This window comes from Megalops cyprinoides, chromosome 25 (assembly GCF_013368585.1).
Source record: "Megalops cyprinoides isolate fMegCyp1 chromosome 25, fMegCyp1.pri, whole genome shotgun sequence".
Taxonomy (NCBI): domain Eukaryota; kingdom Metazoa; phylum Chordata; class Actinopteri; order Elopiformes; family Megalopidae; genus Megalops; species Megalops cyprinoides.
The window spans coordinates 19,992,615-20,004,814 of record NC_050607.1 but is presented as its reverse complement, the minus strand read 5'-3'; the positions used below and the strand labels follow the sequence as shown (position 1 = coordinate 20,004,814).

At 42.2% G+C, this 12,200-nt stretch overlaps 1 non-coding gene across 1 annotated transcript; it reads right to left on the bottom strand.

The window, feature by feature from the left end:
- Positions 1 to 11,624: 11,624 nt before the first annotated feature.
- LOC118772236 lies at positions 11,625 to 11,784 on the bottom strand. Its single transcript, XR_005004645.1, has one exon. It is a non-coding gene; the product is annotated as a U1 spliceosomal RNA (small nuclear RNA).
- Between the last annotated feature and the right edge of the window lie 416 nt (positions 11,785 to 12,200).

The following is a 12,200-nucleotide window of genomic DNA, read 5'->3' as shown; positions in this document are numbered from 1 at the left end:
TTAGAGGAGAGAGGGGGTGAGTATGGAGTAGAGGAGAGATGGGGTGAGTATAGATTAGAGGAGACAGGGAGTAAGTATGGAGTAGAGGAGAGATGGGGTGAGTATAGATTAGAGGAGACAGGGAGTAAGCATGGAGTAGAGGAGAGATGGGGTGAGTATAGATTAGAGGAGAGAGGGGGTGAGTATGGAATAGAGGACTCTATAGTGTAGGGGACACTGCAGAGGGATGCATCACCTGGAGACCTGAACTGAACAGAATTGTTGTTTTTATTTGTCTGGAGTTATATGACAAACTTTGATAGTGAAGTAATTGCCTTAAAATTGCAGATGAAACCATTGAGCAGACACAGCTGTAGAATGGAACTGCATTCACTTTGTCTGTGATTTTGGTCTACCACAACCTTTTGCAATACGAAAATATTCAGATTCAACTGGAAATGATGAGCAGAACTGTTGTATCCATGCTACTATGTTTTTGCTGCTCCTTCAGCTGCCTTTCTTTTGTGTTGCCCGTGAATGGAATCGACAATGTTCTTTTTCTATAGCACATACATTTTGTTTGTTTTGTACTTGTTTGTTTGAAAGTGCACCCATTATGATTTTATTTCCAAGTGAACCTGAGGTACAAAGTAGGAAGCTTGAGGTACAAGTTTCCTTATTTAATCTGAAGAGCACAAAGATAATATTGCCATATTTGACAAAATTAAGTAAAGCTAATCATCTACTGAATGGTTATGCTTACTACAGGTTGCAAGTCAGTTAGGGACAAACAAAAACAAGCTCCCAACTCTTATCTAGATCTCTGCCGGCCTTTTTTGTTGCTTTGTGGCTGGAACTGTTCATGATGTCATCGTTATGCAAAATAAAGGGACGCTGCATATGAGCCAGAGTCTGTCACCTGGGTTTCCCCTATTGCCTGGAGGACCAGGTGGCCCTGGTGGCCCTGGAAAAATAGATGAGTCTCTGGGGTCACGTGCACAAAGGCAACATGTGAGTAAACCACATCTTTTAACACACTGCTACCAACCGCCTTGCTCTGTCAACCCATCTTCCTCCCTCAGCCTCCTCCCCAAATAACCTCCCAGCCTCCTTCCTTGGTTTCTTGCCAGGTGTCTCACCCTATCTACACCAGGGTACCCTCAGGGAGGCCAGGAGGGCCGTTGTGCCCGAAATCACCCTGCAAGAAAAAAAAAAAAACAGTCCCACAATTGAGAGAGAAGCTCATTTCAGGTACGGCCTCAGCAAGTTTGGAGTTAGCAGGAGGAAAATAGGCAGACACGTGGACGCGGCGCATATCGGGTCTCCCTTACCACCCTGAAAACCATTGCTCCCCAGGGCCCTGGGGGCCAGACTGGGCCTTTTGGTCCAGGTGGGCCATAACTCCCTGACAACCCCCGCGGCCCAGGTTCAAAGCCTGGTGCGCTGCTCCCTCCATCCCGCCCCGGCAGGCCAATTTCTCCTGGCCTTCCCCTGTCACCTAATACAAAAGAAACAACATAACACTTCCACACATGTCAGAAGTGACTGAATTGTAACACATTGGCTTGAGTCATGATGACTGAAGCCCACAAACTGGCTCAACTAGCCTCATGAGTCACACCACTCACTAATAAATTTAGAGTGTTTGCGGACCTTTCCCTTCCTCTCTCACCTTGGGAACCTTTGAACAGTTGGGAACCGTTGGGTCCTCGATTTCCCTCTGAGCCTTTGCTGTAGAAGTTCACAGGTCCTGGTGGCCCAGGTTGACCTTTGATACCTGACCAGAGAAGAGGGAAAATGAGGGCACACAGGTTTTCATCTTTAACTAGAAAGCACGGCAGGATGACAGATAACAGTAACTGTACTAATGCCAAACATATCAGCAGCAAAGCCTCAAAACTCATTCTTCTGATTGTGTCAAATAATTTCTTTAGATGTTACTTATGGCAGACACTGCATTTCAAAACAACTAAAAATGCTGTACAATTTTAACATTTCATGCAACGTGTCTTTTCATAAGAAATCTGTCTCTGCTTTGTGGAATGTGAAAAGAAACTGTTGAATGCAAAACAATTATTATTGCAAAGTCAATAACGTTTATAAAATCCACCTACTCTGTGTCAGCACTGCATGACTGCACTTGTTTTTACCGTGTGTCAGTAGTGTCTGTGCTGTCTGTCTATGTACCACTAATTACCTTTGGATCCTTTAATTCCAAAATACCTGGCTGGCCCAGTAAAGCCCTCTGGGCCCCTCTGTCCTTTTCTCCCTGGAAATCCAGGAAGGCCAGGCCGTCCTGGCTGACCATGTGATCCATTTCTGCCAGGTAACCCAGGAATACCTGCAGAGAGATGACATCACGTCCTGTGTACTAGCGTGGGTATGACATCATAGGCTCTGTAAGAGTGCATGTAAGATGCGGTTATGACATCACAACCTCTGTACGATTGCAGTATGAAGTCATAACCTATGTGTGAATGCAGGTGTGACATCACAGCGATAGCCCTCATCCATGCAAAGATCCATGGTCAATTTCATACAGAGCGTTAGTGACAGCAGGTGGATCAGTCATTTCATCCTCTCTGTCTCCCTCTGCATTTCTTAGCAGCGGTCCAAGATCTGCACACCTAAAAGAATAAAAGAATGATTCCCAGCCTCTTCCTCACAGTGAGGAATACATCTTATTAGTTTAACACTGGTTTTGGATCGGTACTCAGTATCGGCCGATACCCAAAGCAAAGGTATCAGTAACGGTGTTGGGACTGAAAAAGTCGGATCAGTGCATCCCGAGTAATGAGAAACATGAGTAAGGGTCAGACTCACTTAGCTAAGTTAGCAAATAAGATGAAATGCGAATGTAATCGGCACAATTACCCTTTTGCCTCTCACAATTTGTCCTCCTTGCAGTCACCGTGGCAGCTTCGTCAGGTACGAAGTTCAAGTCCCCTGGTTCCTTGCTTTCCAGTTTGAATTGCGATCGATGCTGAAAGGTATGTGCTCCAAGTTTGGTTGTTATCACCATTAAATCGCTCCCGTTGCTCACTCACTAAATTTGAACTGTTTGGTGACAGGTGTTTGCGGGTCCACAAACGATTCCTGTTAGTGTGTGTGTGTATTCCACCGAAAGTATCTGCGTTTTTTCAATCTCTTGCACCCGCAGCTTAGTTCAAATCCGTGTTATGACCGAGTGATTCTGTATTTTGGATATGTGTGTATGTAACGGCGATGTTTGAATTTAGGTCTGTGCTGGAGACGCCGAGTAAGCACAAGTCTCGCTCAGGTTGACTGGACAGCACGTAGAGGTAAAATTAAACTAGGGCTGTCTCTTCCTGTGTGTGTAGCTCATGGCAATTGGGGGTAACATGTGTGTTGTGTACTGGTAGATTACTGATATGTGAATGTACAACCGTGATGAATATTGTTTTTACGTCTTTAGGAAGATTTACATTTACATTTATTCATTTGGCAGACGCTTTTTATCCAAAGCGACTTACACAGGTTACAGTTCTTTACAATGTTATCCATTTATACAGCTGGATATTTACTGAGGCAACTGTGGGTTAAGTGCCTTGCCCAAGGGTACAGCAGCAGTGTCCCAGCGGGGATCGAACCGGCAACCTCTCGGTTACGAGTCCTGCTCCTTAATCACTATGCCACTGCTACTTTGCTTCCTGTAGATTTAGTTTAGCTTTTTGCGTTGCTTGGGTTATATATATATATATATATATATATATGTGGGTGTTGATTGGCCACCTCTTGGTGTGGTTTTTAATTGTGATGGACCAGTGGCTTGGTACTGGCTGCCCCAGTGTTTCTCCTTTATTTAATTGTTTTTACTGTGTCTTGCCCAGTATCTCTCTATATGACGTGGATATTTAGTCCTTGGGGCCCTAATTACTCCCCCCCCCCCCCCCCCTTCATAGAGCTAACAGGGAGCATAGCTGCCGGTCTGCGAGGCGGGTCGCTGGATCTGGGTCCCCTTCTTCACGCACTGCATGCAGTGTTCGTAGTGGTAAAGTGCACTTCATCATTTACTGTGGTCACTGTTTGCTGTGCGTGTGTATATGTGCGTGTGTGTGTAAGCAGGCACCAGGATCAAGGGCATGCATGGTGTAGCGGTCTCTCTCCTCTCCCCTCAAAGGTAACCTCCCCAGCGGTCAGCCTACTCATCCCTTTCCATTTTCCCTTCCATTTATCGCCTCTGGTGGCAGCCATTACCCCTTCCTGCGGCACTGCTCGTCACTCATTACAGACTAATCTGTTTTTACAGCATTGGTAGAAATAAACTGCATACTCATATTTTAATCAATTTATTTGTTAATAAACTTTTGTATTCAACTGAAATACTATGTCTCTGTCATTACTTCTAATTTACTTGCGGGTGAGAACCCTCTTGTCTCAGTGAAAGATTTTGGGGCTCTAAGCTGAAAACATTTCTTGGGGTGAAAGTCCCCAGGTGGCGTAGTCGAGTACCCTAGAGCCGAGAGCTTTACTTTACGTCCCCCAGGTCACACTAGCATGCTACATGACCTCTTCTTCTGCCAGATGTTTAAGGCTTGCATTTTCTTTACTATAACAAAAAAGTATTTAATTTATTTTGAAAAGTATAGATTATCACCCCATATTGGTAATGATAATCAACGGTGTAACACAAGGAGCGTTCAATGACATTTACATGAATTTCTTTAAGTGAGAGAAGAGAGATTAACTGACCTTGTGTCCATTTTAAATCCTCTGCCTCAAATGAAGCATCATGGGACTGATTGTCAATTTAAAGTGACAGCACAGTTTTCATAGGCAGATGAAAATGTGTTGCAGTAATGAGGAACATTTAGTGCGGACACAATGTTTTTTAATAAAATAAGAAATTTAACTAAATACCATAAGTACCACTACACATCGTAAATAGACACATTTTTACATAACATTGCATGATTTTTATGTATGTATAGAGAAAGGATTTTTAAGAGAATAAAAGAAAAGCATAGAATAATGGGTCTGGACGCATTTCGGTAATGAGGATTCAATGGAAAATGTTTGTAAATAATTATGTAAATAATGTTAAAATCCTAAAAAAAAAACCTTTTTGTCCCTAATGGTAACAATGAATAGATATGCGTTTTAAAGATGGAGTTGATAACTAGTCACTGTAAAACATTAATATACAGTGTCAAAATGCAATAATGTCAACTGTTATGCTATTGACTTGGTCTAGCTAAAGAGCTAGGTTAGTTAACTCAGGCACTGGAGGAAAAATAATAAACCTGCTTGTATTTCACTGCAAATGTTCTATTTTTTTTTCATAAAAATAAAAGCTGTTGAAGTTTCATCCTTCCTATATCTTCATCACAAACACATGCTGTGAGGGGAAAATGCTGAATGCTTTACCCATAGTGAACTTGTCTGTCGGGCGTACTCATTCTAAATAATAAAAATATTAACAATAATAAAGGATTGTGCCATAGCAGCAGTCTCCTTGTTCATTGGATGAGAGCAGTCTTGTATTATATTTCTATTGCATATGTTGCCTAACTGGTGGTATAATTAAGAATTTGTCATTGAGAGGAGCATGTCAGCATTTACAGGAGCGTAAGGATATCAGTAACCTTAGGTACGTCCTTCTCAAATCCCTGTAATAGAAACCCAAAGCCTTACACATTACAGCACGTACAACGGCTCCAATATTACCTTAATCATTAATGCAGTAAAGGGGGAAGCACTAATTCTTGCTCAAATCTTGCCCATTGCCCACCCATTAGCCAGAGACCCATGAGTCAGAGATGGAAAACCCCGGCTTCAGAAAGTACAAGTCCTGCCACGTATTTGTTCCACCCATGCACTACACCAGCTAAATTTAATTAGCACGACTCTTCAGCCAGGTAGAGGAGCTAATTAGTGAAATCACCTTGTTTAGTGAATGGCTATAACAAATACATGGTAGGACTTTTACTTTCTGAAGCTGTGGTTTTCCACCTCTGGCTGGAGTGCATTATTGACGGCCATTTAAAATAAAGACCATAGGATGATTCTATAGCTATCAAACCACAGTAGCTAACTTTGCACTGCACTGCAAATACAGTTGCAGTGATAACTAAAGAAAAATCTTAAAGCCTAAATAGGGGTGTAATTCCATTTGAAAATGAAAGACATGATATGTAAGTGACTTGGGAAGCCAGTGGCCATACCACCCTTATAACCCTCTCCTGCCTGATGGCTGAAGCTAAGCAGGGAAGGGATTGGTTAGTATTTGGATGAGAGACCTCACAGGAAAAGCAGGCTGCTGCTGTGTTATGGCCAGACTCCTGCCAAAGGTGACTACAGGCACTCACAGGGCAGTTGGCGGGATAAATACTCCGCACATAAAAGTACAACAACCCGCCTACTCACTCTTCTGTTTTTGATCCAGCCGGGCAGAAGACGCAGCGGCGAGTGCTTCAGAGTTTTAACTGGCTGAACAGTATTTATACGGATCAGAGAAAAGATAGTTGGAGAGACAGCAGTGCACAGGAGTTTTAGAAAGAGTGGTTTGAGAGAGGGAAGAAGGTAATGTGGAGTAAAGAAAAGTGGAGATCTGGAGATCGGTGCACAAAAGAATGAAATAAAACGGTGGGGACCGGCCAGTCTGCAATAGACCGTCGGACCGGCTCCATCGTCCTACCCAAAACAACAAAACAAAACTAGAAAATAAACTCGACAAAAAAATTGCACCACCGTCTCACGAACTTTACACATAAAGCTGCACTTGTACACTAAGTGAGAAAACAACTAAATTCGCACAATATAACACGCTGGTACTCACTCAAATTCCCCGACAACTGTGCTTGCCGCCATAGACGTTTAAATTACCTGAGGTGCACACCTTCGTGCACCCGTGACCCTGACGTTACGTGACCCATAACCCCTACTTCCGTGCACCCTTTACCTGATGTCATGTGGCATACCCGTAACAGCTGGAAGTGTGTTGGTGTGCCAGTATGGGGCAGCCTTACTTCTAGGCCTTCCAGAAACACCAATGCTCCAGTGCAACAAAGGGGAGGCTGTGCTGCAGGAGGTGCTGTCTTTCAGAGCACTGGTTAAACTGATGTCATGACTCTCATTAAAGATTCCATGACACTTCTTGAAAAGAGGAAGCTCACAATTGGAGTCTTTCACTCTGGCCATCTTGCCTTTATTTGTTTAAATAGTTCCATCCCTCTCCACCTCAGCTGGTGTGTGGTGAGTGTTTTGATAGAAAATGGCTGCCATGCATTGCCCAGGTGGGTGTTAGTGCTGGTTAAAATGTGTTCTCCCCTTCCCTGGAAAGCACTTTGAAAACTTTGACAGGTTGAGCAGTACTATACAGTATAAATGCAATTACTCAAAATAAAATTACTTTCATAAGCAGAAGGTAGCCCCCAATACAACACCATACACAGTTTTCATGTCAATTTTCTTTTTTCGATGAGTTATATATGTACAAATCATTTCAATTTTTCAAATAGTAACCACATCACAAAATCTAACCCCTAACTCTAAACCCCAGTCCCTGGAACCTAACTCCTAAGCCTTATGCTAACCCCTAACCCTCACCCTTACCCCAACCATAAATCCTAACCCCTGACCCTCAACCCCTAACCCTTGAAACTCAACCCTCTAAAGACTAAAGACAGGTCCACAGTTTTAGCGTATGCAGGTGTAACGGGTTGTCTCTTGCGTTGTGTTTTTTTTTTTTTAATATGATGTTACGTGGGTCGGCGAGCGAGCGAGTTTCGAACCGAGGTTCTTACTGCTCACTGCCAACCCCTTAAAGTCAGCGTCATTGCCAGTTGAGCTAAAGGCAAATTGCCGTTAGCCTGTCGGCGACAACGCTACTTAACCAGGTCTCAGGGGGAGTGACGTAGCCGCTGCAACCACTCGGCTACCTGCTACCCGCTACCTAAGGCTTTACGCAGGAAAGTAGCGTTGTCGCCGACAGGCTAACGGCAATTTGCCTTTAGCTCAACTGGCAACGACGCTGGCTTTAAGGGGTTGGCAGCGAGCAGTAAGAACCTCGGTTCGAAACTCGCTCGCTCGCCGACCCACGTAACATCACATTAAAAAACACAACGCAAGATACCACCCGTTACACAGGGTCTAGGCTGGTCAAAAGAATCTGCGTGGCCTGTTTCAGCTCCACACAGCTTCTACCAAAACCTACTTGTTGCAGTACACCACATCTTCACAGGTGAAGACAGTATCCATAACTGCTTCAATCTGGATCTGAAAACATAATAGGACTTTATTCAGACTCCAAAAGTGAAGAGCTATTGCAGGAACTGCAAGCCTACTTTCAGCAAACAAACAAGGCTATAAAGAGAAGGGCTATATACAACAGTCATACAAACATCCCATTAGAACTTCTCTGAGCAAATCTCTGTTCAACAATACTTTACAGCCATGTCCAAGAGGACCTGGGCCACCTCAGGAGCACGATCCTGGTCTGCTTGAAATACATATCCTAGCAACTCGTAGGCTTTGTGGAGAAAACACACTGGCTCCTGAAGGACAGATAAGGTGCAATGATGTCATAGCATAAAACTCTCAAGTCAGGACGATGAGTAGATACAAGATTACATTTGTAATCTTGTATGTAACAACAACATCCATTATTGAATTGGTTAAGGTCATTTAGATTAAGAACAGAACAGAGTGAAGGATAACTGGACTGAAGTTATTTTATATAAAAAATTTTAACCTGCCCAAAACACGCCAATGAAACAAACTGTTTAGAACTAGTATTATAGTTTCTCAGGGATCTCTCGAACACAGACTTAACACAGAAATGGAAGCGACCCTAGTATTGACTTAGGAGACACTTACTGGTGGTGGCAGTGGTCTTTGCTGCCAAAGGCTATGAAACCTGATGAATTTAAAATGAGGTCTATAAAGCTAAAATGATGGATCTGAAAAGAAATGTGAAAACTTCAAAGTGAATACAGATCTGTATGAAACTATGGCCAATGTGGGAGCTCACCCCTACAGCAGTCATGTTCTCAATGTTCCATTCTTCCTCCATGAAGGCCACTAGCTAGTTAAAAAACTTCCAAACTGGCCGACATCCTGCAACGTGATTATCACACAATCATTATAAGAATTGTCTTAATATAAATGATGACTAAAATCAGACATCAGAGTAACCAATAATGAATATAGAAGTTGTTACAAACAGAAGTGAGCATTCTGTTGTCATTCTGAGGTCAGAAAAAGGTTACCTTTTTGTGGTGAGCCACACAGCCTCCCAGAATCATCTTTGCAGCCACAGAGAGATTATTTTTTCATTCCTCTTTTGCCAGGATTATCTGTGAGAGATATTTTCCAAATTTTGACCTTTTTAGGTTTTCCTCGTTTGTTCCGTTTTCCAGTATCATTTCAGGTATGAACACAACAAACTTTTGCTTATAATTCTGTTAAAGCAGTGATGGTGTGTAACATTTACTCACATCAAATTCCATATGAGTTGCATTCAGCTTCATGGAGATGTCCTGTATTCCAAGACTCTCAAAATACAGCCTGGAAAAGGCATTTAAATGCGCTAAAAGATCAGGGCATGTATGGATAAGAATGAATTAATGTGCCATGCCACTCGCTACTGTTTAAGCAGTGTAAAATAAACTTAAAATAACCTTACTCAAACACCCTTTCAGGAACAATTGAAAATTTGTAGCATATATGTAGTTTATAAAAACAAATTAAAAGAATACATTTATCCATTTTCTGTTGTGGCATTGTGTCTGTGTACCTGGTAGTTATAATGTTTGTTAGACAGGAAGTCTGCGTCCAGCAGTACGTCCCAAATTGGACCACCTTTGACCTAATATGTAACAGCTGAGCAGGAAGGACCCAAATGCAGAGACCATTTGAAACACAGAAGGGCTTTTTTTTAATAAAAAAAAAGACAAAGAATCTTTACCACACAGGCAAACATTGTCACATGAAGGCACAGAACACAGACAAGCTCAAGACTGAGCAAGGAACACTGCCACAGGCAGGGTTTAAATACACCAAACCTTCAAGAAATTACAAACATGTGTGAACAATCAGACAATGATTAGACACACAGTGCAAACACAAGCAAGAAGAAAAGTCCCTCTGATGGATACTCGAGAAAACAGCATACAGGACTTTTATTTTGAAATATATCGCCTGGAATTGTGGACTAAATACGCCTTGTTTCAAAAGAGAAATAAATTCACGCTGAAGGGAAAGAGTAATAACAGAAATCTGTTTGTGGTCAAATAGCGCCTCCTGTCGAGGGAAAAAAACTTTCATCACCTGGTATTCTCAAGGGGGACTCTCATCCAAGTACTAAGCAGACCCGACCCTGCTTAATTTCTGAGATCAGGCGTGTTCAGGGTGGTATGGCCGTAAGCGACAACTGCTCTCTCAAATATCACTCTCATGTGTGCCCTTGAATTTCAGCACAGCGTCTTATGGATATTGTAGTGATTACTAATTCATGCAGTGAGAATAAAACGAGAATAAACAAGAAATCAATACAACATCCCATAGCTCGTTGCTGTCTTCGAGCTGTCTTTTTTTATTTTTTATTTTTTCAATAGAGTCAACTTTCAACTTCTTCAAATATCACTCTCATACGTGTACCTTTGAATTTCAGCACGACGTCTTATGGATTTCACCATACATTTGCTGCCGTTTATGTCATCCGTGTCGTTATGGAAGCCTGGAGGTTCATCCAACACAATCATCACAGCAAGTGTAATAATTTCCTTAAGCGGAAAGCGCTCTTGCTCGAAATCCAGCCATACGACAGACTAGTCCACTTCATTCTTAGCTCTATACTCGCTTTGATACTACACTCACTTTCCATTGCGCTGTAAAATGCAGGCGCAGCGCAAGTTACATTCTCCTTTTTCATCTTCAGTCATGTTACTGATACAAGAATACAAACAAAAACGTACACATTATCAAATGATCTCATTGGGCAAAACAAACAACAAAAATATTGCAGCGATTACTAATTCATGCAGTGAGCAAAAAACGAGGATAAACAACAAATCAATACAACATCCCCTATGTAAGAGCGCATACGTCAGCTCGTTGCTGTCTTCAGGTTTTTTTTTTTTTTATTACTTTCAATAGAGCATCACGGATAAGCATTGAACATCTCTTTCAGAGTGTTACGACCCCCTGCTTCCCCTGTAGTTCCTGTGATGGCCACGCAGAGGTTTCAGGCCACGGTGAGAACTGTTGATTGCATATTAGTCACACCTGGCATCGGGGTGAGCTATATGACCGTGATTGCGCCTCTCTGGGGCTTGTCGCATTGCGCATGCCCTCTCCTCTCCAGCCATACGACAGACTAGTACACTTCATTCTTAGCTCTGTACTCGTTTTGATACTACACTCACTTTCCATTGCGCTGTAAAATGCAGGCGCAGCGCACAGGGGCGAGGGACACAGAGTATTGCAGCGATTAATAATTCATGCAGTGAACATTAAACGAGGATAAACAAGAAATCAAAAATCAACACAGCATCACCTATGTAAGAATGCATACATCAGCTCGTTGCTGTCCTGCGTTTTGTGTTTCTTTTTTTTTGGTTCCTTGGTTTTTAAATTCGGCATGACAGATAAGCATTGAAGGTGTATTTTTAAACAAGAAAAATCAGGGGAGAGCGCGAACGCAGTCCCCCACTACCAGAAATTATGCAGTCGAGATTCCCACATTTGGGGAATTCGCAGGGGTCAACACAGCCGGAGTGCAATGACTGAGTCTCACCCTGGGTGAACCAGTTTTTCAGTTTTTAACATCTCCCGTTTTTGGTTTTCTTTACATCACACGTACAAAATTACCTACAAGTTCATAAGCATTTTCAATGACGAGGTAGACGAAGGAGGGGAAAGGTTAACAATTTCACAATGCCAGCACACAGTTACAGTATACAAGGAATAAATATAAAATTGCATATATTAGTTCATTTATCCCCTCACGTTTCCGTTTTTTTTGGATTAACAGTTGTTTCTCCTGTATTGCTTAGTTCAAAATGCAGATGTTACGTATCCATTTTTGGTTTTCTCTACACCACAGATACGAAATTACAAGTACATAAGCATTTTCAACGATGAGGTTAGAAAAGTGCGAACATCAGATCATCTTTTCCCTCTAGTTTCCATTTTTTTTTTTGGATTCACAGTTTTTCTTCCTTATTGCTTAGTTCAAAATGCAAATGCACATCTCCATT